Consider the following 26,371-nt stretch of genomic DNA (forward strand, 5'->3'; position numbering starts at 1 on the left):
TATTTACAAATGTTCACAACAAAATGTTATCAAGTATTCTGACAAAGTCTCATAACAATTGGATAAAAATCTATTGACTTTATGCCATGGAATGAAAAATTTAACACAGAATTATTAACGCAAAATATTTTAATTACACGACATCTGATTAAAAAGTAGCTTGTTCGGTTTTATTGTTTTCTGAAAGCATTGGACACTACATTTAACCCTTTGCATGCTGGGTAAATAGTCGTCTGCTCAAAAATGTCGTCTGGTTTATTCTAAATTTCTTTCAATTTACTTAAAACTTTGGGGATATATTGACTGAGTGGCAAACAGCTTGGAACCTGACCAGGCGCCGAGTTACTCGACCTCTGGTCTGGTTCCAAGCTGTTTGCAAAGCCTTTAAAATCGCCATCAGCAGCTTAAGGGTTAAGTTTATTCCACCCACTGTGATGTTGCAAATGCCACTGTACATTTCTATCATAAACTAAACTTATAAGTTACAACATTTCACCAGCATATTTTTTTTTTAATTAGTAAATAACTATAAAAAAAATCATTTTAACAACTTGATCAAATTCTTTAAGACTAAATAATAGACAAAAAGATTTAAAAACACACACATAACTCAGGTAAACTTTATTCAATCTTACAAAACTCAATAAATCTGATATCATTATTATGAAGCAATTTTGTGTCGAATTGTCTTCATATATTTGTTATCTTTTATTTAATATTTCTTAATGTTTTTGTCCCAGAAGTTAGATGTACATTCTTCTGCTATTCAGATGTAAATCTTTTATTCATATGAAATATATTATATTTGGTATGAAAATTATTGTTATCTTATGAGGAATTCATTTATATTCTTAATAATATAGAACCTTTGAATTATATGCAATATTTCATACATTTTATTTATTTCCTTTTACATCTGAAGGGTTTCATAATGGTTATTAATTCTTCAACAAACTGTTATTTCTTGTGTCTACATGTTTCCTTTAATTTTAGCACCTTCATTATTTTATGTTCTAGCTAATCTTTATGCAACAGGCTTAGCTAGACAAGTTTTGATAGCTAAGCCTGAGTGAGACATTTCAGACATTCTTGTTATTTCTTAACCTTTTAAAACAACAATATGTTTCATATAAAAGCTTAAGGATCACTTTTATTAAGGACTTCGAATTGTATGGTGTTCCATAACATTACTTTATACTTTGTGTGTTACCAAAGTCAGGACATTGTGTTACAAATATTATTTTAGACTTTGTGTGTGTTACCAAAGTTATAATAAAGGACATTGTGTTACATATATTTCTAGGAACAGTTTAATAAGTGTGTTTAATAATTTGTGTTACAAATTTAAAATACTTAAACACTTGTGGTACAAGAATTATTGATGACACTGTATAAATTTCTTCTACTGGTGTTCCATAGAACTGTATGCATGTGATTATATTCTGGACATTATTAAACCTTAAATACATTCATTGTGAGTTGCGTCAGGATTTGAATCCACACATTCACGTCATTATATCATAAATCATAAACATTTTGTAGATAAGGGTTAAATATACATTTTAAACAGAGATAAGTTTAACAGTCATGTAGTGGAAAAATGTTTAGATCATTTGAACTAAATGAGTGTGAGTGGAAACATTTTAAAAAACTTACAATTTCCAAATAAGATCTGAGGTATACAAAGGGTAATAAACATGGCCACAAAGCTAGAGGAAAATGTACCAGTTATGATGTTATCAGAACCTAACCAGGAAGTTGAAGCTGCAGCGATTGTGGGGATAGACTTTGGGACCACAAACAGTGGCTATGCCTTCATGTTCACCAGTGATCCCATCTCCATCTACACTGCAATGGGGGAGGAGAGGGAACCAACCTGTGTGCTCCTAAACCCAGATAAGACTTTCAATGCCTTTGGTAAACAGGCTCTTGAGAAGTACACTGACTTAGAACCAGAGGAACATCAGTCATACTACTTCTTCCACCACTTCAAGATGAAACTGTATGAGAGTAAGAAACTTACAAGAGAAACAACTCTCAAAGATCAAACTGGCAAGGAAATGAAAGCAATGGATGTTTACAGAATTGTCCTACAGTATTTCAAACAAAGAGTTATGGCACATGTTGGCCAAGTGAAAAGTGATGAAACCATTTATGGATTTTCTTCAAAGCAAATTCAGTGGATGCTATCTATACCTGCCATATGGACAGATTCTGCTCGACAGTTCATGCGAGAAGCCGCCAAACATGCAGAACTGGAAAATGTCCGGCTCGTCTTAGAACCAGAGGCTGGTGCTTTATTTGTCATTGATAAGCCACTAAAACTGAGAGAGGACAAGTCAACAGAAAGGTTTCCAGTTGGACACAAGTACATTTTAGCTGACCTTGGGGGAGGGACCATAGACATTTGTGTCCATGAGATCCTTGAAAATAGAACTCTCTGTGAACTGTACAGAGCAACAGGAGACTATGCTGGTGGCTCCAGAGTGAACCATGAGTTTGAACAGTTCTTTATAAGATTGTTTGGGGCTCCAGCACTCGATGACTTTAGAACAAAATTGACACAAACTTACCATGAGATGATTTCTTTAATTGAACGAAAAAAATGTGCATTTTCACACAGTACAGATAAAGTAGTTTTACCACTAGATTATGACTTTGTTACATTGGCGGAAAATGAAAATGGTGAAACCATTGAAGACATGATCAAAGGTTCAAGATATAAAGACCTTGTGCAGTACCGCGATACAGGTCGTCGTCTTACTCTGAAAAACTCTGTTGTGAAGGGTTTCTTTGACAACTCTGTGGATGTTATCATTGACAAGCTGAAAGAGATTCTGTCTGCCTGTTCCCACGACAACATCACCAGTCTGCTGCTAGTTGGTGGTTATTCTGAGTCACCTTATGTGAGAGAAAGGATACAGCAAGAATTTCCTCAACTGAAAACTGTGATAGTAGAAGATGGGAGACTGGCAGTAATGAAAGGGGCTGTGATGATGGGACTGAAGCCCAGAAACATCATCCAGAGGAGGGCACGATTCACATATGGGTTTAGTTCTCATCCAATGTTTAAAGAAGGAGAGCATCCAGAACAGTTTAAGTACAATCTACATGGTGAGACCAGGTGTAAAGGTGTGTTTCACAAGCTGATAGAGCGGGGCCAGCTCCTGCAGCACCAGCAAGAGTTCTCCAGGGAGGTATATCAATCTCAAAGCTCCAAACAACCAGAGAGAAAACAGTTGAAACGGCATATATCACTGTGGCGGTCTCCAAGGCCTGACCCTAAATACTGCTTACTGAAGGAGGACCTGTGTGAGGAGGTGGGTAGTATCAGCATGCAACCTCCTCCTGGGGGCTGGCCTGATAAGTTACATGGTACACAGAAGTTGATAGTTGGGGAGACTGAGTTCACCATGAAACTGTTTATAAAGGAGACTGGTCAGGAAAATGAAACAAACATTGACTTTCTGTGAACAATATTACCAGTTGCAAGAATGCATACGCTGAATCTGAATGCCAAATACTGTCAAACTGTTTGTAAAACCGGAGGATTAAGCATTTACTTGTTGTTATAAAATATTCCTTCTCATTATAATTGCTATTGACTGCTGTGATGACAAATGACAGTGATATTTATGTTTATAAAGAATTTGTTGATTTATTGTATCATGCAATTTGATTCAATCTATACATGTATCTGTGAAATAAACAGATTATGATTATTTTTAGTAGGTAGATGTTTGATCATTTTCACCCATGAAGAGTGTTCACTAAGAAGAGCCAAAATGTAGCAAATGGATTCAATAATCAAGCTTTGGCATGGCTTTCTTTGTAATATATGTTTACACCCAGTTTGACAGTGAGTCATCAGTAACAATGACCTTCACAGAGTTGTTCACATTTAAAAAACATTTAATGATGTTATTACTAAATCTTTACCTCAGGAACAATCCCAAAAAAGTTTTCACAGCATTCTATAAACAACATCTAAGTTGAACGCAGTTTCATGTAACACCTTTAGTTTTAATTATCACCACTGCCTCTCTGTGAAGTCACAAAATGCTTAGAAAATGTAACATCTGCAAGTAACAGCCATGCAGCTATTATATTAACAAGCAAATATTGTCATTACTGAATCGCAACAATAATGATATGTGATATGCAAAATGACAGCTGATGATACCCAGGAACTTTATCCATATAAAAATGTCCAAGTAAATACACACACACAGCCTAAGGATGCAGTTTTATGTGTTTTGTATATGGAGCTGTCAATGCAATGCTGGGGAATCCTAATAAACAGTCACCACAGTTGATCAATACCAGCCAAGTTTTCCAATAACTTATAAACCCTCTTCCCCACTTATTTCTATGACTTTCTGATGTCACATACAACTGCTGGTAATGATTTTTACACAGTCTAAGGATGCAAATTATCTGCCTTGGCTAAGTATTCTATCAAATTCTTGAGGAGCTTACTGTAAAAAAAACTTTCCATAGGAGGCTGTTTTGCCTTAATAATCAGTGATTTTGTTGCAGTTAAATTGAGAATTCTTTGCATTGATATTGCTTCAGGTATGGAATGCCGCGCATCAAAAAGTGTTCTATTTATGCTCATAATTAACTTTCCCTTAAACGTTTACTGGACACAATGTGTCCTAAAACTTTTAACTCAACCTTAGTTCCTAAGTCGATCAGGGAGTATAACTTGTATTTATGATGAAATGAGATAACTTGTCATTCAAACAGTGTAAATTTTAAAATCAATACACACAAGTTTAGCAATCAGGAAGTAATTCATTTGAACATTCATTCCATGTAAATATTAAACCCAGCCTATACTTTTGTTAGTACTTTCAATAAACTACCAGAGAGCAAAATAATAGACAATCAATGATATTTGCAAATATTTAGTAAGGCCTAAAAAAATACATTTGGTTTGGGTTACTCGACCCTACCCACGAAATAGGCACCGACCCTACCCACGAAATAAGCTACCCTACCCACGAAATAGGCACCGACCCAACCTACGAAATAAGCGACCCTACCTACGAAATAAGCGCACGAAATAGGCGCCAACCCTACCCACGAAAATAGGCGACCCTACCTACGAAATAGGCAACCATACCCACGAAATAGGCGACCCTACCCACCAAATAGGCGACCCTACCCACAAAATAGGCGGCCCTACCCACAAAATAGGTGACCCTACCCACGAAATAGGCGACCCTACCCACGAAATAGGTGACCCTACCCACGAAATAGGCGACCCTACCCACGAAATAGGCGCCAACCCTACTGTTTTTGTAGTCAGTTATATAGAAAGCTTAATAAAAAATAAAAAAGCCTACCTACCCTACCTATTTTTAAAAAGGATGCATTACCCTAACCAAACCATTTTTTAGGCCTAAGAAAAATAACTAGGGACAGGAGGACTCATTATTTGATATTCTTCAAAACATGTATTGCTTAAACAATTTCATTTCATAATTATTCACATTTTTTATCAAAATGGAAGGAAAGTAAGATCAACAATTGAGGAGCATATCTCTCTCAGAGATCAACTATGAGATCATAATAAATTAGGTATAGAGATAAATGCTTCAATCGAACACCTTTCTTCAAATATAAACTAGAACATTCATTGCATTTTACGGACTTCTTAAATGGCATGAAAAGTTACCTAAGCAATTAGAGAGTATGTTTCTATCAGAGCCCAATCAGGCGACTGCATTGATTGTTGGGATAGACTTTGGGACCACATACAGTGGCTATGCCTTCATGTTCACCAGTGATCCCATTTCCATCTGCAGAACTATGGGAGAGGAGAGAGAACCCACCTGTGTGCCCATCAACCAAGATAAGACTTTCAATGCATCATGCAACCTCCTTCTGGTGGCTGGCCTGATGTGGTAAATGATGTAAAAAAGTGGGAGAGACTGTCAGTTCACCATGAAAGTGTTTGTAAAGGAGACTGGTGAGGAATATGAAACAAACATAGACTTTCTGTGAACAATATTACAAGTTGGACGAATGCACAAGCTGAATCTGAATGCCATGCAAAGACTGTCAAACTGTTTGCTATACAGGAGAATTAAGTGTTTACTTGTAGTTATAAAATATACCTATTGTAGACTTCCCTTGTGTTTATATAAAATGTGTTGATTTATTAAGCATGCGCTGTGTGATTCAATGTATACATGTATCTGATGAAATAAACAAAACATTACTATATTGAGTGTTCACTAAGAGAAGCCAAAACGCGGCAAATGGATTTACTAATAAAGCTATGACATGGCTTTATTTGCAATGTGTGTTTACGCCCAGTTTGGCAGTGAGTTGTCAGTAACAATGACCTTCACAGAGTTCTACTCATGTTCACAGCGTTTATCAATGTATGTAGCTAAATCTTTACCTTAGAAACAATCCAACAATGATGGGTTTTTCACTCCATAAAGAATATCCAATGCAGTTGCATGTTACACTTTTAAGTTCATGTTATTACCCCTGCCTCTCTATCAGATCACAAAATGCTTTCAAATATGTAACATCTGCATGTAATAACCATGCAGGTATTACATTAACAAGCAAATATTCCCAATTTCTGAATTGCAACAGAAATGTTATGTGATACGCAAAATGATAGCATCCCCAGGAACTATATTAGATAAAAAAATGTCCAAGTAAATATACACACACAGCTTAAGGATGCAGTTGTATGTGTTTTGTATATGGAGCTGGATGCAATGGTGGGGAATCCTAATAAACAGTCAGCACAGTTGATCAATACCAGCCAAGTTTTCCAATAACTAAACCCTCTTCCCCACTCATTTCTATGACTTTCTGATGTCACATAGTACAACTGCTGGTAATGATTTTTACACTGTCTCATGATGCAATTTGTCTCCCTTGGATAAGATTTCTATCAAATTCTTGACAAGCGTACAGTTAACAAACTTGCCATAGGAGGCGGTATTGCCTAAATAGTCTGTGATTTTCTTGCAGTTAAATTGATAAGAAAAAATCTTTATAAAGATATTGCTTAAGTTATGCATTGCCCCATCAAAACGTGTTTGAGCTCTGGTCATTATAATCCTACACACAACTGAAGCATGGTCAAAGCACAGCTGTTCTAAAAAAAGTGTTATTTTAAAGCCGCAAGAAATAAAAATGTGTTGCCCCTTTCAATGTTTTAAACACATACTAAGTCAATATCAAGACAACCTCAGTCTGGATATTAATATTAAAGTACAAGAACTCTTAAAAACCTGAGAGATAATGCCAATTAAGTTAGGCGCAGCTTCACCTGAGGGTGATGGAAAAACAAGGCCATATAGGGCCAATAATCACTGAGTGAGCTTAAATAATGTCAATCAGATAGCAATTCTGTGACTTCACTACTTAAGCTTAAATGGTTGTGAATTCATAAATGTCGAAATCATGTATTCAGGAACTTGTGAAATTATGCAATTTAAATGATGATATTGTGAAATAATGAGATCGTTAAGTTGAAATTGTAAATTCAAACATTCATGAAAATGACATTGTGAAATCACAAAGTTGAAATCGTAAATTCGTGAATTTGAAATCACGATGTCATAGAATTGAAGGGGCCGGGGTAACATGAGGTCAGTTCCCAATGTTATTTATTCTTATCAGAGATAATATGTGAATACAAAAACCTGATCAAATTTCATGAAACTGGCAACAGTAACTATAATTCCATATGTGTAAGGAAAAATGAAAAATTTATAAATACATTGTTTGGGAAGTTTTTGACTTCAGATGACACGCTTTAAAAACTAAGATTTCATGTACACAACGATTTTTAAACAATTAAAATTTGAATTCAAATCAAAAACAGAGAAAATGTTTCCAAACTTTTTACCTATTGAATTAGTTTTTACCTAAGATGACTCATACAAATAACAACCTAAGATACAATGCGGACAAATTTTCAGAACAAATTTTATGAAGATTGGATAAAGACTATTGACTAAATGACATAGAATAAAAATTTCCTAAGATCTGATCTTAGTGACCTAGTTTTTGACCTGAGATGACCCATAATTCGCAAATGATCAAGACAACATGTCGACAAGTATTCTGACAAAGTTTCATAACAATCCGATAAAAACTATTAACTTTATGACATGCAAAACAAACTTCCTAAGATTTGAACTTGTGACCTTGTTTTTGACCTGAGGTGACTCATATTCACAAATGTTAAAGACAAAATGACATTGTAAACAAGTATTCTGACAGTGTTTCATAATAATTGGAGAAAAAAGGCATTTGACTTTATGACATGGAATGAAGATTTATAAACGCAGGGTTCTCAATAAGTTTCAGTTGAACCTTCTCAAATAGTAAAGTAACCGACCAGCTACTGCTTATTCTACTAAAAATTCATTTAGTTTTCCAAATTTCAACTGGCAGACAGCCGCTTTTTATTGAGAACACTGTTAACCATTATTGGTAACCCAAAAGATTTTAATTACACAACATCAGTATAAAGCAGCTTGTTCTGTTTTGTTGTTTTCTGAAAGCATTGGACACTACATTACTTTTATCCACCCAGTGACTGTAATGTTGCAGATGCCACTGTACATTACTATCATAAACTAGGCTTATAAGTTACAACATTGCACCATCATATATTTATTTTTTTAATTAGTAAATAATTATTAAAAAATCATTTAAATAACTTGAACCAATTCTTTAAGACTAAATGATAGCCAAAAAAGATTTTAAAACACACAATATAACTCAGGTTAACTTTATTCAATCTTACAAAACTTAATCAATATGATGATTTAAGGCAAAACAGTGATATCATCAATCACATAGATAAGGGTTAACTTCCATTTTGAACAAACATAAATTTTAGAATCATGTAGAGGAAAACGTCTAGATCATTTAAACTAAAAGAGTGTGAGAGAATACAGTTTATAAAACTTATTTATACACTTTACAAATATGATCTGAGGTATACAAAGTGAAAGAAACATGGCTGAAAAGCTACATAAAAACATAGTAGTTATGACATTATCAGAATCTAACCAGGAAGTAGAAGCTGCAGTAATTGTGGGGATAGACTTTGGGACCACATACAGTGGCTATGCCTTCATGTTCACCAGTGATCCCACCTCCATCTACACAGCAATGGGGGAGGAGAGAGAATCAACCTGTGTGCTCCTCAACCAAGATAAGACTTTCAATGCCTTTGGTAAACAGGCTCTTGAGAAGTACACTGAGTTAGAACCAGAGGAACATCAGTCATACTACTATTTCCACCACTTCAAGATGAAACTGTATGAGAGTAAGAAACTTGCAAGAGAAACAACTCTCCAAGATCAAACTGGAAAGGAAATGAAAGCAATGGATGTTTACAGAATTGCCTTACAGTATTTCAAACAAAGAGTTATGTCACATGTTGGCCAAGTGAAAAGTGATGAAACCATTCATGGATTAACTTCAAAGCAAATTCTGTGGATGTTGTCAATACCTGCCATATGGACAGATTCTGCCCGACAGTTCATGCGAGAAGCTGCCAAAAATGCAGAACTGGAAAATGTCAGGCTCATCTTAGAACCAGAGGCTGGTGCTTTGTTTGCCATTGATAAGCCACTAAAACTGAGAGAGGACAAGTCAACAGAGAAGTTTCCAGTTGGACACAAGTACATTTTAGCTGACCTTGGCGGCGGGACCGTTGACATTTGTGTCCATGAAATCCTTGAAAGTAGAATTCTCCGTGAACTGTACAGAGCAACTGGAGGCTATGCTGGTGGCTCCAGAGTGAACCATGAGTTTGAACGGTTCTTTATAAGATTGTTTGGTGGTCCAGCATTTGATGAATTAAGAACAAAATTAACACATACTTACCAAGAATTTATCAAATCAGTCGAAACAAAAAAGTTAACATTTTCACAATGCACAGAAAAATTAACAATTTTGCTAGACTACGATTATGTTACATTAGTGGAAACTGAAAATAGAGAATCCATTCAAAAAATGATATCAGAGTCAAGGTATAAAGATCTTGTGCAATACAAAAAGGCAAGTCGCCGTCTTATTTTAAACTATTTAGTTGTGAAGGAGTTCTTCGACAGCTCTGTGGATGTCATCATTGAAACGTTGAAAGAGATTCTGTCTGCTTGTCATCAAGACAACATCACCAGTCTGCTGCTCGTTGGAGGTTACTCTGAGTCACCTTATGTGAGAGAAAGGATACAGCAAGAATTTCCTGTACTGACCACTGTGGTAGTAGAAAATGGGAGACTGGCAGTGATGAAAGGGGCTGTGATGATGGGACTGAAGCCCAGAAACATCATCCAGAGGAGGGCACGATTCACATATGGGCTTTGTTCTAATCCAAGGTTTAAAGAAGGAGAACATCCAGAACAGTTTAAGTTCAATCTTGATGGTGATACCAGGTGTGTAGGTGTGTTTGAGAAGCTGATAGAACGGGGACAGATCCTGCAACATCAGCAAGAGTTCTCCCGGAAATTCTATGACACCTTCAGGCAATCAAAGTTAAAACATATAAAGTTGGATGTATATCTGTGGCGGTCTCCCAGGTCTAATCCTACATACTGCCTCAGGGAAGAGGATCAGTGTGAGAGTGTTGGTAGGATCAGAATGCAACCTCCTCCTGGGGGATGGCCTGATGTCATACATGGTGTAAGGAAGTTGATAGTGGGGGAGACTGAGTTCACCATGAAACTGTTTGTAAAGCAGACTGGTGAGGAATATGAAGCAAACATTGACTTTCTATGAACAATATTACAAGTTGGACGAATGCACAAGCTGTATCTGAATGCCAAAGACTTGTCAAACTGTTTGCTATATAGGAGAATTAAGTGTTTACTAAGTCTTGTAGTTATAAAATATACCTATTGTAGACTTCCCTTGTGTTTATATAAAATGTGTTGATTTAAATTATTAAGCATGCGCTGTGTGATTTAATGTATACATGTATCTGATGAAATAAACAAAACATTACTATATTGAGTGTTCACTAAGAGTAGCCAAAACATTGACTTTCTGTGAACAATATTACCAGTTGGAAGAATGGATATGCTGAATGTGAATGCCAAAGACTGTCAAACTGTTTGCGATACACGAGGATTAAGCGATTGCTTGTTGTTATCAAATATTCATTCCCATTATATGCATATGTTGGCTGTGATGTATAACAAATGGCAAATGATGTTTTTTCTAAATCTTTACCTCAGAAACAATCCCAAAATTTGTTTTCACTGCATATTATAAACAACATCCAATGCAGTTCTGAGTAACACTTTGAATTCTTATATAAAAGTTACGTTTAAAGGGTTTTTCTAACAAAAGATAAAATTCAACATTTAACAAAGTTTTTAAGGGACTATCTAACAAAACATTGACTTGAATTGTTTATAGATTTGGGCCAGTTTTCATTAAAACAATCATTAAGACTCTGTTTAAAGTGATTCAGAAGTATACTTTATCGCCAAAACATGTGCACATCGTCAAATTGGTAACATTATGTGTACAAAGTAAAATATTACTTATTTTAAGATGAGAGTTAATACAATTTTAAAGGACAATTAAATGTTCTTTGAGTTTTTAGCCTCCTTAAGTCTTTGCAGGCGTCAATTGAAAATTGTAATTGCAAGAGTTATCAAACTTGCTACATATGTTCAAATTACCACTGTTAACATGCCGGCTAAAAAGTTTCATGTGAATATTCTTTTGAATGTAATGTGTGATCGGTAACCAAAATATTCTTGGATATATGAAGAATTGTTATAAAAGGGTATTTGTTAAAGTAATTCAGATTGTGTTAAGTGTAAAAAAGGTTACGATCAATCATGGTTATTATGGCTAAAAAAAGAAGGAAACTAAGTCTTTGACTTATAAGTTACATCGATGAAATAGCAAGCCTTAAGTAGGTTTGATAAAGTGATACATAAATATTGTGGTGACATCATATCATTGTTTTAATGCTTTAAAAAGAAATCAAATGTTATAAATATAATTTTTTTTTTATCATTTTTGTGTTCATTGCTTTTTAAAATATTCAACTCATTGCACATTATAAATGATAATGCTCGACAGAGTGCACAAAGTATCAATCTGTGCAACTTGTTTCAAACTTTCAATTCACATTTAATTCTATATGAAACAATGGTAACTCAGGGATAAGCCTACACATACAGCCAATTGAAAATGAAATTGATTTCACTCAGTCAGGTGCTGTTGTTATGTTTTTGAAATTGCCGTTGTTTTTCCCACCCCTAATTAAATGTCCATCTTGTTCCCATTGCATTATGTTTCTAATTTTCATGTTTTAAGGAACAGATGTGTTAAAAACACAACTTATTATTTTTGAGCCGAATGAAGAGTGCAAATATTTTAATTACACAGCATCAGTATAATGTAGCTTGTTCAGTTTTCTTGTTTTCTGATGCATTTCACACATTATTAATCAACTATTACGTATTTGACGCGATACGGGGACAATTGCAGTACCAATCGATACCAGACAATTGATGACAATGCATGCCAAAACTCGGCCAATATCAACCAAACTCGGCCAATATGTGTTTCCTCCATTTTGATTGGCTACAAAACTCGCCTAATATAGGATTTATATATTCATAAGTATGTGCAATATCACTTTCCGAATGCATGTCAATATCAGCAGAATCAAGTCTAGAAAGGCAGACACCATGAAAGAACAAGGGATAAATACGGCTTCAACACTTCAAGGTGACCTTCAGGTAAGTTATTTGAATGTTTTTAACCAAAGTGTTGTACCATACTTAATAGTTGATTGATAAAATACTTATTAATTAGGTGATTTCATTTTGGCGGAGTTCTTTGTCCTCGGTCAGCTGTATTTCCTTCGCCCTTTAGGTTCAGGCAAATTAATACAGCTAACCTCGGACAAATAACTGGACCAATATGAAATCATCTAATCAATAACATTATATTACTTTAGGTTCTGATGAGATTAAATAAAGTTTACCTGCAATAATGTGTGCAAATTTGCAATATTTCTTTAGTAAAGTAGCATCTGCAACAGGTGTCATCATCTTATCAAACTCCATATAAATCTATGACCAATATATTGACTTAAGAGTAAACAGTGACATCATAATCACATACTTAACACAAGGAATAAATACATATTTTAAACAGAAATAAGGCCTTTTTTTCATTAAAATTCTATGTGTTACAAACACCGCCGCTCAAAAAAACTCATTTTTGAAATAAAAATAAAATTGTGATTTCATTTTTATTTTTTTTCCGCCGATGGAACTTTATTGCGGCAAATCATTAAAAGCAGAGGACATTGCAATAGCTGTAAAAATGTTGGTGTGAACATCTCTGAAACAGTTTAAGCCAATGAAAAACATTCATCGGATTTGCAGGCTGGTGCTAAAAACCCGGTATCCGGTACCTGGTATCCCCCATAATCCGGTATCATAAACTGTGACAACAGCTTTTCTCGTTATCGATACCAGGTACCAGGTTTTAGCTCACCCGGATTTGCATCTTGATTGATAAAATGGCTGCCCCCATTCTTGACTTTCCAATAGACCACAATTTTTTGCGGCAGGGTGACTTTCGGTTTATATCAGGGTTATAACGAAGTATAATAACAGCGATAAATATGGACTTATTATCGTTCCAGGTTTGTTATAATTTATTTAATATTATTAGATTTGTCATTTTAATGAGTTTATATTACATTATTGTGATTTTATTTGAATGTCATGAGCTATAAATCGATTGACTGTTTACCTGGACAGTTAGTTCTGGTGGGTGGGGTAGATGGTTCAGAAAAGAATGCGGTGACTATTCTTATTGGAGTATTATTAACAACAAATAATTCTCATCTATTCTAAAACATTTGTTTTGAAAATTAACACAAATAATACATTAGTCTGTTTTACTATCTGACAGTCATAATCTATAATGAGGACTCTGTATGTACATTACCAGGTACACTATAACTATGTATTAATATTCTTATGAACATATATAAATCATGAACATGAATTATGAGATTTACACTGCTCTGTGAATTTTATTACTATGTCATAAAAATTTACTTAGAAAGTGTAATTATGTCATGCTGTCACCTGTGTAGTCTTCTGAATGATTTGTTACTAGTTATATAGCTATGTTTAAATATTATGATGGCCACCGGTCGCATACACCCAGGCCTAGAAATAAATCGGGGTCCAGATTTTCTTAAAATCCATCCATAAATAAGTCTGATAGTAACTTACTTTTTTATAAAAAATATACTTTTTATGTTCCATTCCTATCTTTACAGATATGATTCAAATATGCTGATGTTATCTTCTGAGGACATCACTACAATTGGTTGGGCTGCTAGATTGGTAGCGTTACGTGAAGGAAGCTAGTGCATGTTGAAACACTATAGTTGGTTGGGCATCCATTGCTTATTGGACCGCTATATTGGATGGACCATATGTGTTGGTTGAACAATTATAAATGGTTGGACCGGAAGTGTGGTTGGACCACCAGTGTTGTTTGGACTGCTTGTTGGACAGAATGTGTGATGGACAACTAGTATTATTTGAATCACTGTTGGATAGATAGCTATTGTTTTATCAGCTATAATCAATTGATTTACAAGTTCCTGGTTCACTAGTTCCTGGCGGATAAATAAACGCTGTATAAAAGGAAACAAACAGATAAAAAGCTCTTTTGCTAACTGTAACAATGACATGGTTGGTGAATTGGTATCGGACAATTTGCAGCCAAGACAACGCAGTGGAGTGATGGCCGATTCCTTAAATTCTAAATGGCAAATAAATTTACCCAAAAAAATTGATTTTTTTTTTATGTCACTTGTCTATTATAACATGCATTTACAAAGTATAAAAGGTGATTAATGAAAATATGAAGTGAATTTGTCAGAAAAAACAAAAACAAATGTGCACACACTTACATAATTTGACTTCACATGAGAAAATCATAAAGGATACATCATAGCTTTTGCTTTTCTGTGTGTTTTTTCCCCGACCAATAAATAGAATTCCAGAAATGTAATTTTATTTTTATTTTTATTTCCTCCTCCTCTGACACTTAACATCTCTGGCCGTTCGTAAAACATATAATTAAAAAAGGAAGTTTTTACAATAATTATATTTTAAACAAAAAAAGGAAGTTTTTACAACTATGTATTGTAAAACATTCAGATCATGTCAACATTTGCAGTTGAAAATTTTAACTTAACAAATGAGATCTGAGATGTTCAAAGAAAAATTCATAAACTAATCATGGCCAGAAAGCTGACACAAAACATGGCAGTTATGACATTATCAGAACCTAACCAGGAAGTAGAAGCTGCAGTGATTGTTGGAATAGACTTTGGGACCACTCATAGTGGCTATGCCTTCATGTTCACCAGTGATCCCATCTCCATCTACACAGCCATGGGGGAGGAGAGGGAACCCACATGTGTGCTCCTCAACCCAGATAAGACTTTCAATGCCTTTGGTAAACAGGCACTTGAGAAGTACACAGAGTTAGAACCAAAGGAACTTCAATCACATTACTTCTTTCACCACTTCAAGATGAAACTGTATGAAAGTGAAAAACTTACAAGAGAAACAACTCTACAAGATCAAACTGGGAAGGAAATAAAAGCTATGGATGTTTACAGTATTGTCTTACAGTATTTCAAACAAAGAGTTATGGCACATGTTGGCCAAGTGAAAAGTGATCAAACCATTCAAGGATTTTCTTCAAAGGAAATTCTGTGGATGTTGTCAATACCTGCCATATGGACAGATTCTGCTCGACAATTCATGCGAGAAGCTGCCAAAAATGCAGAACTGGAAAATGTCCGGCTGGTTCTAGAGCCAGAGGCTGGTGCTTTGTTTGCCATTGATAAGCCACTAAAACTGAGAGAGGACAAGTCAACAGTGAGATTTCCAGTTGGACACAAGTACATTTTAGCTGATCTTGGGGGAGGGACCATAGACATTTGTGTCCATGAAATCCTTAAAAGTAGAACACTCTGTGAACTGTACAGAGCAACAGGAGACTATGCTGGCGGCTCCAGAGTGAACCATGAGTTTGAACAGTTCTTTATTAAATTGTTTGGAGCTCCAGCAATCACTGAATTCAGAACAAAATTAACACATACTTACCAGGATTTTATTTTTTCAATTGAACGAAAAAAATATGCATTTTCACACAGTACAGATAAAGTAGTTTTACCACTTGATTATGACTTTGTTACATTGGTTGAAAATGATAACGGTGAAAGCATTGAAGAAATGATAAAACATTCAAGATATAGAGACCTTGTGCATTACAGTAAAACAGGTCGTCGTCTTACTTTGAAGCATTTTGTAGTGAAGGAGTTTTTCAACAGCTCTGTGAATGTTATCATTGAAAAACTGAAAGAGATCCTGTCTGCCTGTTCTCAAGACAACATCACCAGTCTGCTGCTAGTTGGTGGTTACTCTGAGTCACCTTATGTGAGAGAAAGGATAAAGCAAGAATTTCCCCAACTGACCACTGTGATAGTAGAAGATGGGAGACTGGCAGTGATGAAAGGGGCTGTAATAATGGGACTGAAGCCCAGAAACATCATCCAGAGGAGGGCAAGATTCTCATATGGGTTTAGATATTATTCAAAGTTTAAAGAAGGAAAACATCCAGAACAGTTTAAGATCAATTTTGCTGGTGTGACCATGTGTAATTGTGTGTTTGACAAGCTGATAGAGCGGGGCCAGCTCCTGCAACACCAACAAGAGTTCTCCAGGGGATTCTATTACACCCTCAAACAACCAGAGATAAAACATATCATCAATCATTCATCACTGTGGAGGTCTCCCAGGTCTGATCCTAAGTACTGCCTGCTGGAGGAGGACCAGTGTGAGAGAGTTGGTAGGATCATTGTGCAGCCTCCTCCTGGGGGATGGCCTGATGAGTTACATGGTGAATATAAGTTGATAGTGGGGGAGACTGAGCTCACCATGAAAGTGATTATAAAACAGATTGGTGAGGAATATGAAACAAACATTGACTTTCTGTGAGCAATATTACCAGTTGGAAGAAGCTGAATGTGAATGTCAAAATCTGTCAAACTGTTTGCAATACTCGAGAATTAAGCGTTTTAATAAATGTTATAATTAAATATTCCTTCTCATTATAATTGCATGATGACTATGATGTACAACAAATGACAGTGATATTCACATTTATAAAGAATTTGTTGATTTATCATAATATGCAATGTGATTCAAATTATACATGTATCTGGTCAAATAAAAAAATATATACTATTTTGAGTAGGTAGATGTTTGATCATTTTCACCCTTGTAGAGTGTTCACTAAGTGTAGCCAGAACGCAGAAATTGGATTCGATAATCAAGCTATGACATGGCTTTATATGCAATATGTGTTTACGCCCAGTTTGACAGTGAGTCGTCAGTAACAATGACCTTCACAGAGTTCTACTCATGCTCACAGCGTTTATCAATGTATGTAGCTAAATCTTTACCTTAGAAACAATCCAACAATGGGATTTTCACTTCATTAAGAACTTTTATGGCAGTTGATATACCACTGTATATCTTACTATCATTGTTTTGTTAATATATTGTATCTGCCTTTAACAAATAATAAACCAAATCATTTGAATGTGTTTTATGAACCAAATGACAGAAGCATGTGTGCTGTTCATGAAAATCTCCAGGCTAATAAAATGTGAGTGATGTGTGTCGGTTCTCGATTTTTTTTCTTTAATAAAATCATTAATCGATTACATTGGAGGTTCTGAGCACCCACGTGACAATGTACTAAACAACGCGTTCACTACACTCATAAAACAAAAAGGTTTGAATAATATTGAAATTATGATATGAAATGATTTGTAAACGTCAGCTATCTTTTGGGATTGTTTTCTCAAATATAGGGACCTTTTCGGTGTTTACACAGTTTGCAAAGTTCTTAATTGGCATTCAATGGCTTCGCCTATCTGTATTTATGATCAGGGTACATCTTCTTTTATGACCTTGATTTCAAATTAAATCGATAATTGTCAAGGGTATATATATGCACTAAATGGCATGTCGTACCACTTTAGCAAGCGTCATAAACCGTGTGACGTAAAAGACGGACATCACGGGCCAGTGCATGAAAAATGAAAAACCACGAATTTAAGTACCCACGAAATTGTAATTTTTCGGCAAACCACGAAATTTCATGCCAACGAATATAAATGATTTCACAGTACGCAAAATGGCAGTATCCCCAGAAACTTTATCCGATATAAAAATGTCCAAGTAAATATACACACACAGCTTAAGGATACAGTTGTATGTATTTTGTATAGTGAGCTGTGGATGCAATGGTGGGGAATCCTAATAAACAGTCAGCACAGTTGATCAATACCAGCCAAGTTTTCCAATTTCTATCATATTCTTGTCATTGACACTGTATTATGTGAAGTTAGAAAACCACATTAAATCTAGAAGGCACTTGTTGCTCAAAGTACAAAGTACCTTTGTTGATGCACGCACCAACAATGCAGCTTTGTTGAAGTGTTCTTGTTGCTCAAAGTACAAAGTGCCTTTGTTGATGCACGCACCAACAATGTTCAAGTGTTCTTGATGCAGTTGAAAACTAGAGCTGTCACAGGAGTGACGAATACCCCCAAATGCCGCCTGGACACAGGAATAGCAAACCATTCCTTTGAAAAGAGGCCATAACTCCAAGGTTACTGCACACTGCATCTTCTTTTATCATGCATGTATTGTTTTATTTAAATCTGTTGAGTAATTTAGAAGTTACACTGCTGACAAGAAAAACTAGCCTTTCATGAGTTATCGTCCGGGAACCGTTTTTCTATTTTTAGTAACAGTGACCGTCAAGGCCCCACCAGCCCCAATATCGAACTTGACCTGTATCTTCTGATGTTACACCTGTGTAACAAATATTTTTCAAATCTGTCTAGCCTTTCATGAGTTATCGTCCGGAAACCGTTTTTCTATTTTTAGTAACAGTGACCTTGACCTTGGCCCCACCAGCCCCAATATCGAACTTGACCTGTATCTTCTGATGTTACACCTGTGCACCAAAAATTGTTCAAATCTGTCAAGCCTTTCATGATTTATCGTCCGGAAACCGTTTTTCTATTTTTAGTAACAGTGACCTTGACCTTGGCCCCACCAGCCCCAATATCGAATTTGACCTGTACCTTCTGATGTTACACCTGTGTACCAAATATTGTTCAAATCTGTCAAGCCTTTCATGAGTTATCTGCTGGAAACCGTTTTTCTATTTTTAGTAACAGTGACCTTGACCTTGGTCCCACCAGCCCCAATATCGAACTTGACCTATATATTCTGATGTTACACCTGTGTACCAAACTGTATTTTCTGATGTTACACCTGTGTACCAAAATTGTTCAAATCTGTCTAGCCTTTCATGAGTTATTGTCCGGAAACCGTTTTTCTATTTTTAGTAACAGTGACCTTGACCTTGGCCCCACCAGCCCCAATATCGAACTTGACCTGTATCTTCTGATGTTACACCTGTGTACCAAAAATTGTTCAAATCTGTCTAGGCTTTCATGAGTTATCGTCCGGAAACCGTTTTTCTATTTTTAGTACCAGTGACCTTGACCTTGGCCCCACCAGCCCCAATATCGAACTTGACCTGTATCTTCTGATGTTACACCTGTGTACCAAAACAATTTCAAATCTGTCAAGCCTTTCATGAGTTATCGTCCGAAAACCGTTTTCTATTTTTAGTAACAGTGACCTTGACCCCACCAGCCCCAATATCGAATTTGACCTGTATCTTCTGATGTTACACCTGTGTACCAAAAAATTTTCAAATCTGTCAAGCCTTTCAGGAGTTATCGTTTGGAAACCATGAAAACCGACAGACCGACCGACCGACCGACCGAACGACCGACCGACCGACAAGCTCACTCCTATATACCCCCTCAAACTTCGATTGTGGGGGTATAATAAGGCAACAAAGTGCCTTCGTTATTGCCCATTTTGGCTATGTTATCCCCAACTTTGTTTAACAAAGTTTTGTGGAAGGGAACATGGCTTTTCTAGATTTAATGTGGTTTTCTAACTTCACATAATACAGTGTTTCAAGCTTACAGTTGACTAACATGCCATAGGATGCTGCATTGCCTAAATAATCAGTGATTTTCTTGCAGTTAAATTGATAAGGATAAATCTTCACACAGTTCAGATAAGTAGTTTTACCACTAGATTATGACTTTTTTACATTGGTGGAAAATGATAATGGTGAAATCATTGAAGACATGATCAAAAGTTCAAGATATAAAGACCTTGTGCAGTACCGTAAAACAGGTCGTCGTCTTACTCTGAACAACTCTGTTGTGAAAGGTTTCTTTGACAGCTCTGTGGTTGTTATCATTGATAACCTGAAAGAGATTCTCTCTGCTTGTTCCAAAGACAACATTACCAGTCTGCTGCTTGTTGGTGGTTACTCTGAGTCGCCTTATGTTAGAGAAAGGATACAGCAAGAATTTCCTCAACTGACTACTGTGATAGTAGAAGATGGGAGACTGTCATTTCTGAATTGCAACAATAACAATATGTAATACGCAAAATGACAGCATCCCTGGGATCTATATCCCATATAAAAGATGCCAAGGAAACATACATACAGAGCTAGGATGCAGTTGTATGATGTGTTTTGTATATGGAGCTGTTAATGCAATGGTGGGAAATCCTTATAAACAGTCAGCACAGTTGATCAATACCAGCCAAGTTTTCCAATAACTAAACCCTCTTCTCCACTCACTTCTATGACTTTCTGATGTCACATACAACTGCTGGTAATGATTTTTACACTGTCTCACGATGCAAATTATCTCCCTTGGATAAGATTTCTATCATATTCTTGACAAGCTTACAGTTGACTAACATGCCATATATTAGGATGCTGCATTGCCTAAATAATCAGCGATTTTCTTGCAGTTAAATTGATAAGGATAAATCATCATTATGTATATTGCTTTACTGTTATGCATCATGTATGTAATTACCAATCAAAGCCTGTTCTAGCTATGGTCATAATACACCCACAAGCAGCTAAAACATGGTCAAAAACACAGCTGTACCAAAAGTGTTATTTCAAAACAGCAAGGAATAAAAGAACATTGATGCATTCAATGTTTTAAACATGTATTATAAAGCCATAGTTTGACAACATCAGTATGGATACTAACATTAAAGAACAATAACTCTCTTAGAGATATTTCCAATTTACCTAAGCGCAGCTGTACCAGGAAGATGGTAAAGAGATAAGGCCGTATAGGGCCGATAATCACTAGTTTAATAATGTCAAACAGGTAGCAATTTTGTGACTTCACTTCCTAATTCCTTTAATGCTGCCTGTGTAAAAATAATATGATGCAAAATAAAATCGTTTAAAACCTACCCTTTGGCAGATCGGCAGATACAGTCTCCTTATGTACCCCAAAACTACCCAAAGCCCGAAGAAAAGCAAAAAATAATACAATTTTTAGCTTAGCCCTGTTGGAAGAAGTTTTGTTTTAAACAATGGAAACAGTGATCATAAAAACTATCTGCACATACAGCCAATTGAAAATGAAATTGATCTAGTAAGGTGTTGTTGTTTTGATTTTGAAAATGCCATTGTTTTTTCCCACCCCTAAAATTAAATGTCCATCTTGTTCCCATTCCATTATTTTTCTTATCGTCAAGTTTTAAGAAACAGATGTGTTGATTATTTTTACTTATTATTTTTGAGCCAAATGAAGAGTGCAAAAGATTTAAATTACACAACATCAGTAAAAGCAACATGAAGCTTGTCGGTTTTGTTGTTTTCTGAAAGCATTTCGCAATTCATGTACTTTATTCCACCCATTGTGATGTAATGGATGCTACTGATACATAACTATCATAAACTAGAATCATAAATTACAGTATTGCACCATCATATTTCACATTTGGGAATACTATAATTCTTAAATTAGTGAATAACTGAACCAACTCTTGAAGATTGAATGATAGTCAAAACATTTGAAAACACACACAACTCAGTCAAACTTTATTAAATCTTACCAAACTCAATAAATCTATGATCAATCTGATGACCAGTAAGAGTAAACAGTGATAGCATAAATCACAAAGATAAGGATCGAATTTACAAATGATTAAATCATTCATTTAAACTAAATGAGTGTGAGGGAATACATTTTAAAAACTTATATATACACTTTCCAAATAAGATCTGAGGTATACAACATAAATTAAACATGGCTAGAAAGCTACAGGAGAATGGAGCATGTATGACTTTATCAGAACCTAACCAGAAAGAAGAAGCTGCAGTGATTGTGGGGATAGACTTTGGGACCACATTCACTGGCTATGCCTTCATGTTCACCAGTGATCCCACCTCCATCTACACAGCCATGGGGGAGGAGAGGGAATCAACATGTGTGCTCCTAAACCCAGATAAGACATTCAATGCCTTTGGTAAACAGGCTCTTGAGAAGTACACAGAGTTAGAACCAGAGGAACATCAGTCATATTACTTTTTTTACCACTTCAAGATGAAACTGTATAACAGTGAAAAACTTACAAGAGAAACAACTCTACAAGATCAAACTGGAAAGGAAATAAAAGCTATGGATGTTTACAAAATTGTCTTACAGTATTTCAAACAAAGAGTTATGGCACATGTTGGCCAAGTGAAAAGTAATGAAACCATTTATGGATTTTCTTCAAAGCAAATTCTGTGGATGTTGTCAATACCTGCAATATGGACAGATTCTGCTCGACAATTCATGCGAGAAGCTGCCAAAAATGCAGAACTGGAAAATGTCCGGCTCGTATTAGAACCAGAGGCTGGTGCTTTGTTTGCCATTGATAAGCCACTAAAACTGAGAGAGGACAAGTCAACAGAGAAGTTTCCAGTTGGACATAAGTACATTTTAGCTGACCTTGGGGGAGGAACCATTGACATTTGTGTCCATGAAATCCTTGGAAGTAGAACACTCTGTGAACTGTACAGAGCAACAGGAGACTATGCTGGCAGCTCCAGGGTGAACCATGAGTTTGAACAGTTCTTTGTACGATTGTTTGGGGCTCCGGCACTTGATGAACTTAGAACAAAATTAGCACATAGTTACCACGAATTTATTTCTTCAATTGAACGAAAGAAATGTGCATTTTCACACTGTTCGGATAAAGTAGTTTTACCACTAGATTATGACTTTGTTACATTGGTTGAAAATGATAATGGTGAAATCATTGAAGACATGATCAAAAGTTCAAGATATAAAGATCTTGTGCAGTACCGTAAAACAGGTCGTCGTCTTACTCTGAACAACTCTGTTGTGAAAGGTTTCTTTGACAGCTCTGTGGATGTTATCATTGACAACCTGAAAGAGATTCTGTTTGCCTGTGCTCAAGACAACATCACCAGTCTGCTGCTTGTTGGTGGTTACTCTGAGTCACCATATGTAAGAGAAAGGATACAGCAAGAATTTCCTCAACTGATCACTGTGATAGTAGAAGATGGGAGACTGGCAGTGATGAAAGGGGCTGTAATGATGGGACTGAAGCCCAGAAACATCATCCAAAGGAGGGCTCGATTCACATACGGGTTTAGTTCTAGGCCAAAGTTTAAAGCAGGAGAACATCCAGAACAGTTTAAGATCAATGTTGATAGTGAGACCCAGTGTAAAGGTGTGTTTGACAAGCTGATAGAGCGGGGCCAGCTCCTGCAACACCAGCAAGAGTTCTCAAGGGCATTCTACAACACCTTTAAACAACCAGGGTTAAAACAGATGATATGGCATATATCACTATGGAGGTCTCCCAGGCCTGAGCCTAGATACTGCTACTTGGAGGATGACCTGTGTGAGAGAGTTGGTAGGATCACCATGCAACCTCCTCCTGGGGGCTGGCCTGATGCATTACTTATTACACATAAGTTGATAGTTGGGGAGACAGAGTTCACCATGAAAGTGTTTTTGAAGGAGACTGGTAAAGAATATGAAACAAACATTGACTTTCTTTGAACAGTTATGACAACTAGAATGTACATAATGAGTTTGAATGTGTTTATATAGAATGAATTTAGTTATATAGCATGCACTGTGATTCAATGTACACATGTATTTGGCGAAATAAACAAAACATTATTATTTAGAGTTGATAAATGTTTGATCATTTTTACCCATGAAGAGTGTTCACTAAAGAGTAGCCAAACCACAAAATATCAATAATCAAGCTATGGCATGGCTTAATTTGCAATATGAGTTAAGGTACAGTTGGACTAATCAGAAACATTGACCGTCATAGAGCTGTAGACATGTACACATCATTTCTTGTGTATGTAGCTAACATTTTACCTTAGAAAAGATCCAAAAATGGGTTGTCACTGCATAAGGAACATCCAATGCAGTTGCATGTAACACTTTTAGCTCATGTAATTACTCCTGTCTCTCTATCAGATCACAAAATGTTTCCAAACATGTAACATCTGCATGTTGCAACAATGCAGCTTATACATTACCAAGCAAATATTCGTCATAACTGAATTGAAACAATAATGATATGTGATACGCAATAACAGAGCTTAAGGGTGCAGTTGTATGTGTTCTGTATAAGGAGCTGTTGATGCAATGTTGGGGAATCGTAATAAACAGTCAGCACAGTTGATCAATACCAGCCACGTTTTCCAATAACTAAACCCTCTTCCATTCTCATTTCTATGACTTTCTGATGTCACATTCAACTGCTGGTAATGAATTTTACACTGTCTAAGGATGCAGTGATCTCCCTTGGATGAGTTTTTTGTCAACTTCTTGAGAAGTGTACAGTACAAACTTGCCATATAAGGAAGCTGTATTGCCTAAATAATCTGTGATTTTCTTCCAGTAATTCATAAGGATAAGTCTTTATATGAATATTGCTTTACTGTTATGCATTAATATAACCCCATAAAAGTCGTTCAAGCTATGATAATAATATACCTTCACACAACTGAAACATGGTGAAAAACACAGCTAGCTGTTCCAAAAAAATGTTTTTTTTTCAAATCGGCAAGAAATAAAAGAGTGTTGATGCATTCAATATTTTAAACATATATTATAAACCAATATTGAGACAACATCAGCCAGGGATATAAACATTAAAGAACAAGAACTCCTAAAAACCTAAGTTATTGCAAACTGAATCAAGCCCAGCTTCACAGGGATGATGGAAAAGAAATGGGGCCATATGGGGCCAATATATTATCACTGGGTCAAGCTTATAATGTTAAACAGGTAGCATTTTTCTGACTTCACTTCCTGCATTGCTTTAATGCTGCCTTTTTAAAAGAATCTGATGCAAAAAATAAAATCAATTTAAACCTACCCTTTGGCAGATTGGCATATACAGTGACAGTTTACTTGTACTCCCAAAATTCCCAACACACCCAAACATAAGCAAAATAATAATACTTTAAGGTAATACAAGTTTTCTTAAAAAAAAAAAAGTTAAACATTATAACATTCATTTACACTTGAATTAACCATTGAGATGTAATATGACAGTTTTCATTACAAAGACAATGTACCCACAGATTTTGCAACACTCCCTTAATTCCAGTTTTCTTGTGATGGTTCTGGATGTCAAACACACCCAAGTCATAAGTATCTAACATTTTAAAGTCTAAATATGCAATACCACACAATCATCAAATTAAATTCCCATGTGTGAGTTACGTTTTAACGAAAATACAATTCAATGGGTTAATGAGGCTTGTTTCCAACCAAAACAGTTAAAGCTGCATGATCACATATCAGAAACAAGTGGCCCAAAAGGGCCTATGCTCTACTGGCATGGCTTTTGTGGTCATATCAAGCTACAGCATGTATGTATGGGTAAAAGGCAACAGACATATAGTTTATGTTTTGTGTTTGGGTTACCTGAAAACGTAGCATGTTCAACATCTGAGCCCAGAAAGTATTGTTAGCAGATTAGTTGCATGAACTATTTTAATATGTGCCAAGTAAAAGTCATCTGACAAAAAATAAATGCTTTCAAAACTGTACTCATAGTAAAAATTTCTGTAGTTTTAAAAGTTAAAAAAAGTTGGTCAAAAGGTCAAAGTCAAGGGCATCCTAGGACAACATTGATCAATTTGAACAAACATTCACAATCAATTGTGCTGAGATGGATGCACGAACACACAAAAAGATTTTCAAACCTTTCCAGATTTATGTTTACCAAACCTGTGAACCCTGGGTGTGGCCAGTAATGACACCAGGTGCATAACTTAAACATTCACAACCAATTTTGTTAAGATGAATGCGCAAACT

The 26,371-nt window shown here is 35.8% G+C and overlaps 1 protein-coding gene across 14 annotated transcripts in view; it reads right to left on the bottom strand.

The window, feature by feature from the left end:
• Positions 1-26,371, bottom strand: part of LOC128206893 (oxidation resistance protein 1-like) — a 98,414-nt gene that overhangs the window by 45,584 nt on the left and 26,459 nt on the right. The window contains exon 1 of one of the 14 annotated variants that reach the window (XM_052909621.1): positions 24,416-24,562. The exons of 12 other annotated variants lie outside the window; for them this stretch is intronic. The gene's annotated coding sequence lies outside the window, so the exon portion shown is untranslated. Of the gene's footprint in view, positions 1-3,939; positions 4,229-24,415; positions 24,563-26,371 lie in introns of those variants that run through there. One more of the 14 variants, XM_052909619.1, reaches the window with a different exon arrangement.

Source organism: Mya arenaria, chromosome 10 (assembly GCF_026914265.1).
Source record: "Mya arenaria isolate MELC-2E11 chromosome 10, ASM2691426v1".
Classification (NCBI taxonomy): domain Eukaryota; kingdom Metazoa; phylum Mollusca; class Bivalvia; order Myida; family Myidae; genus Mya; species Mya arenaria.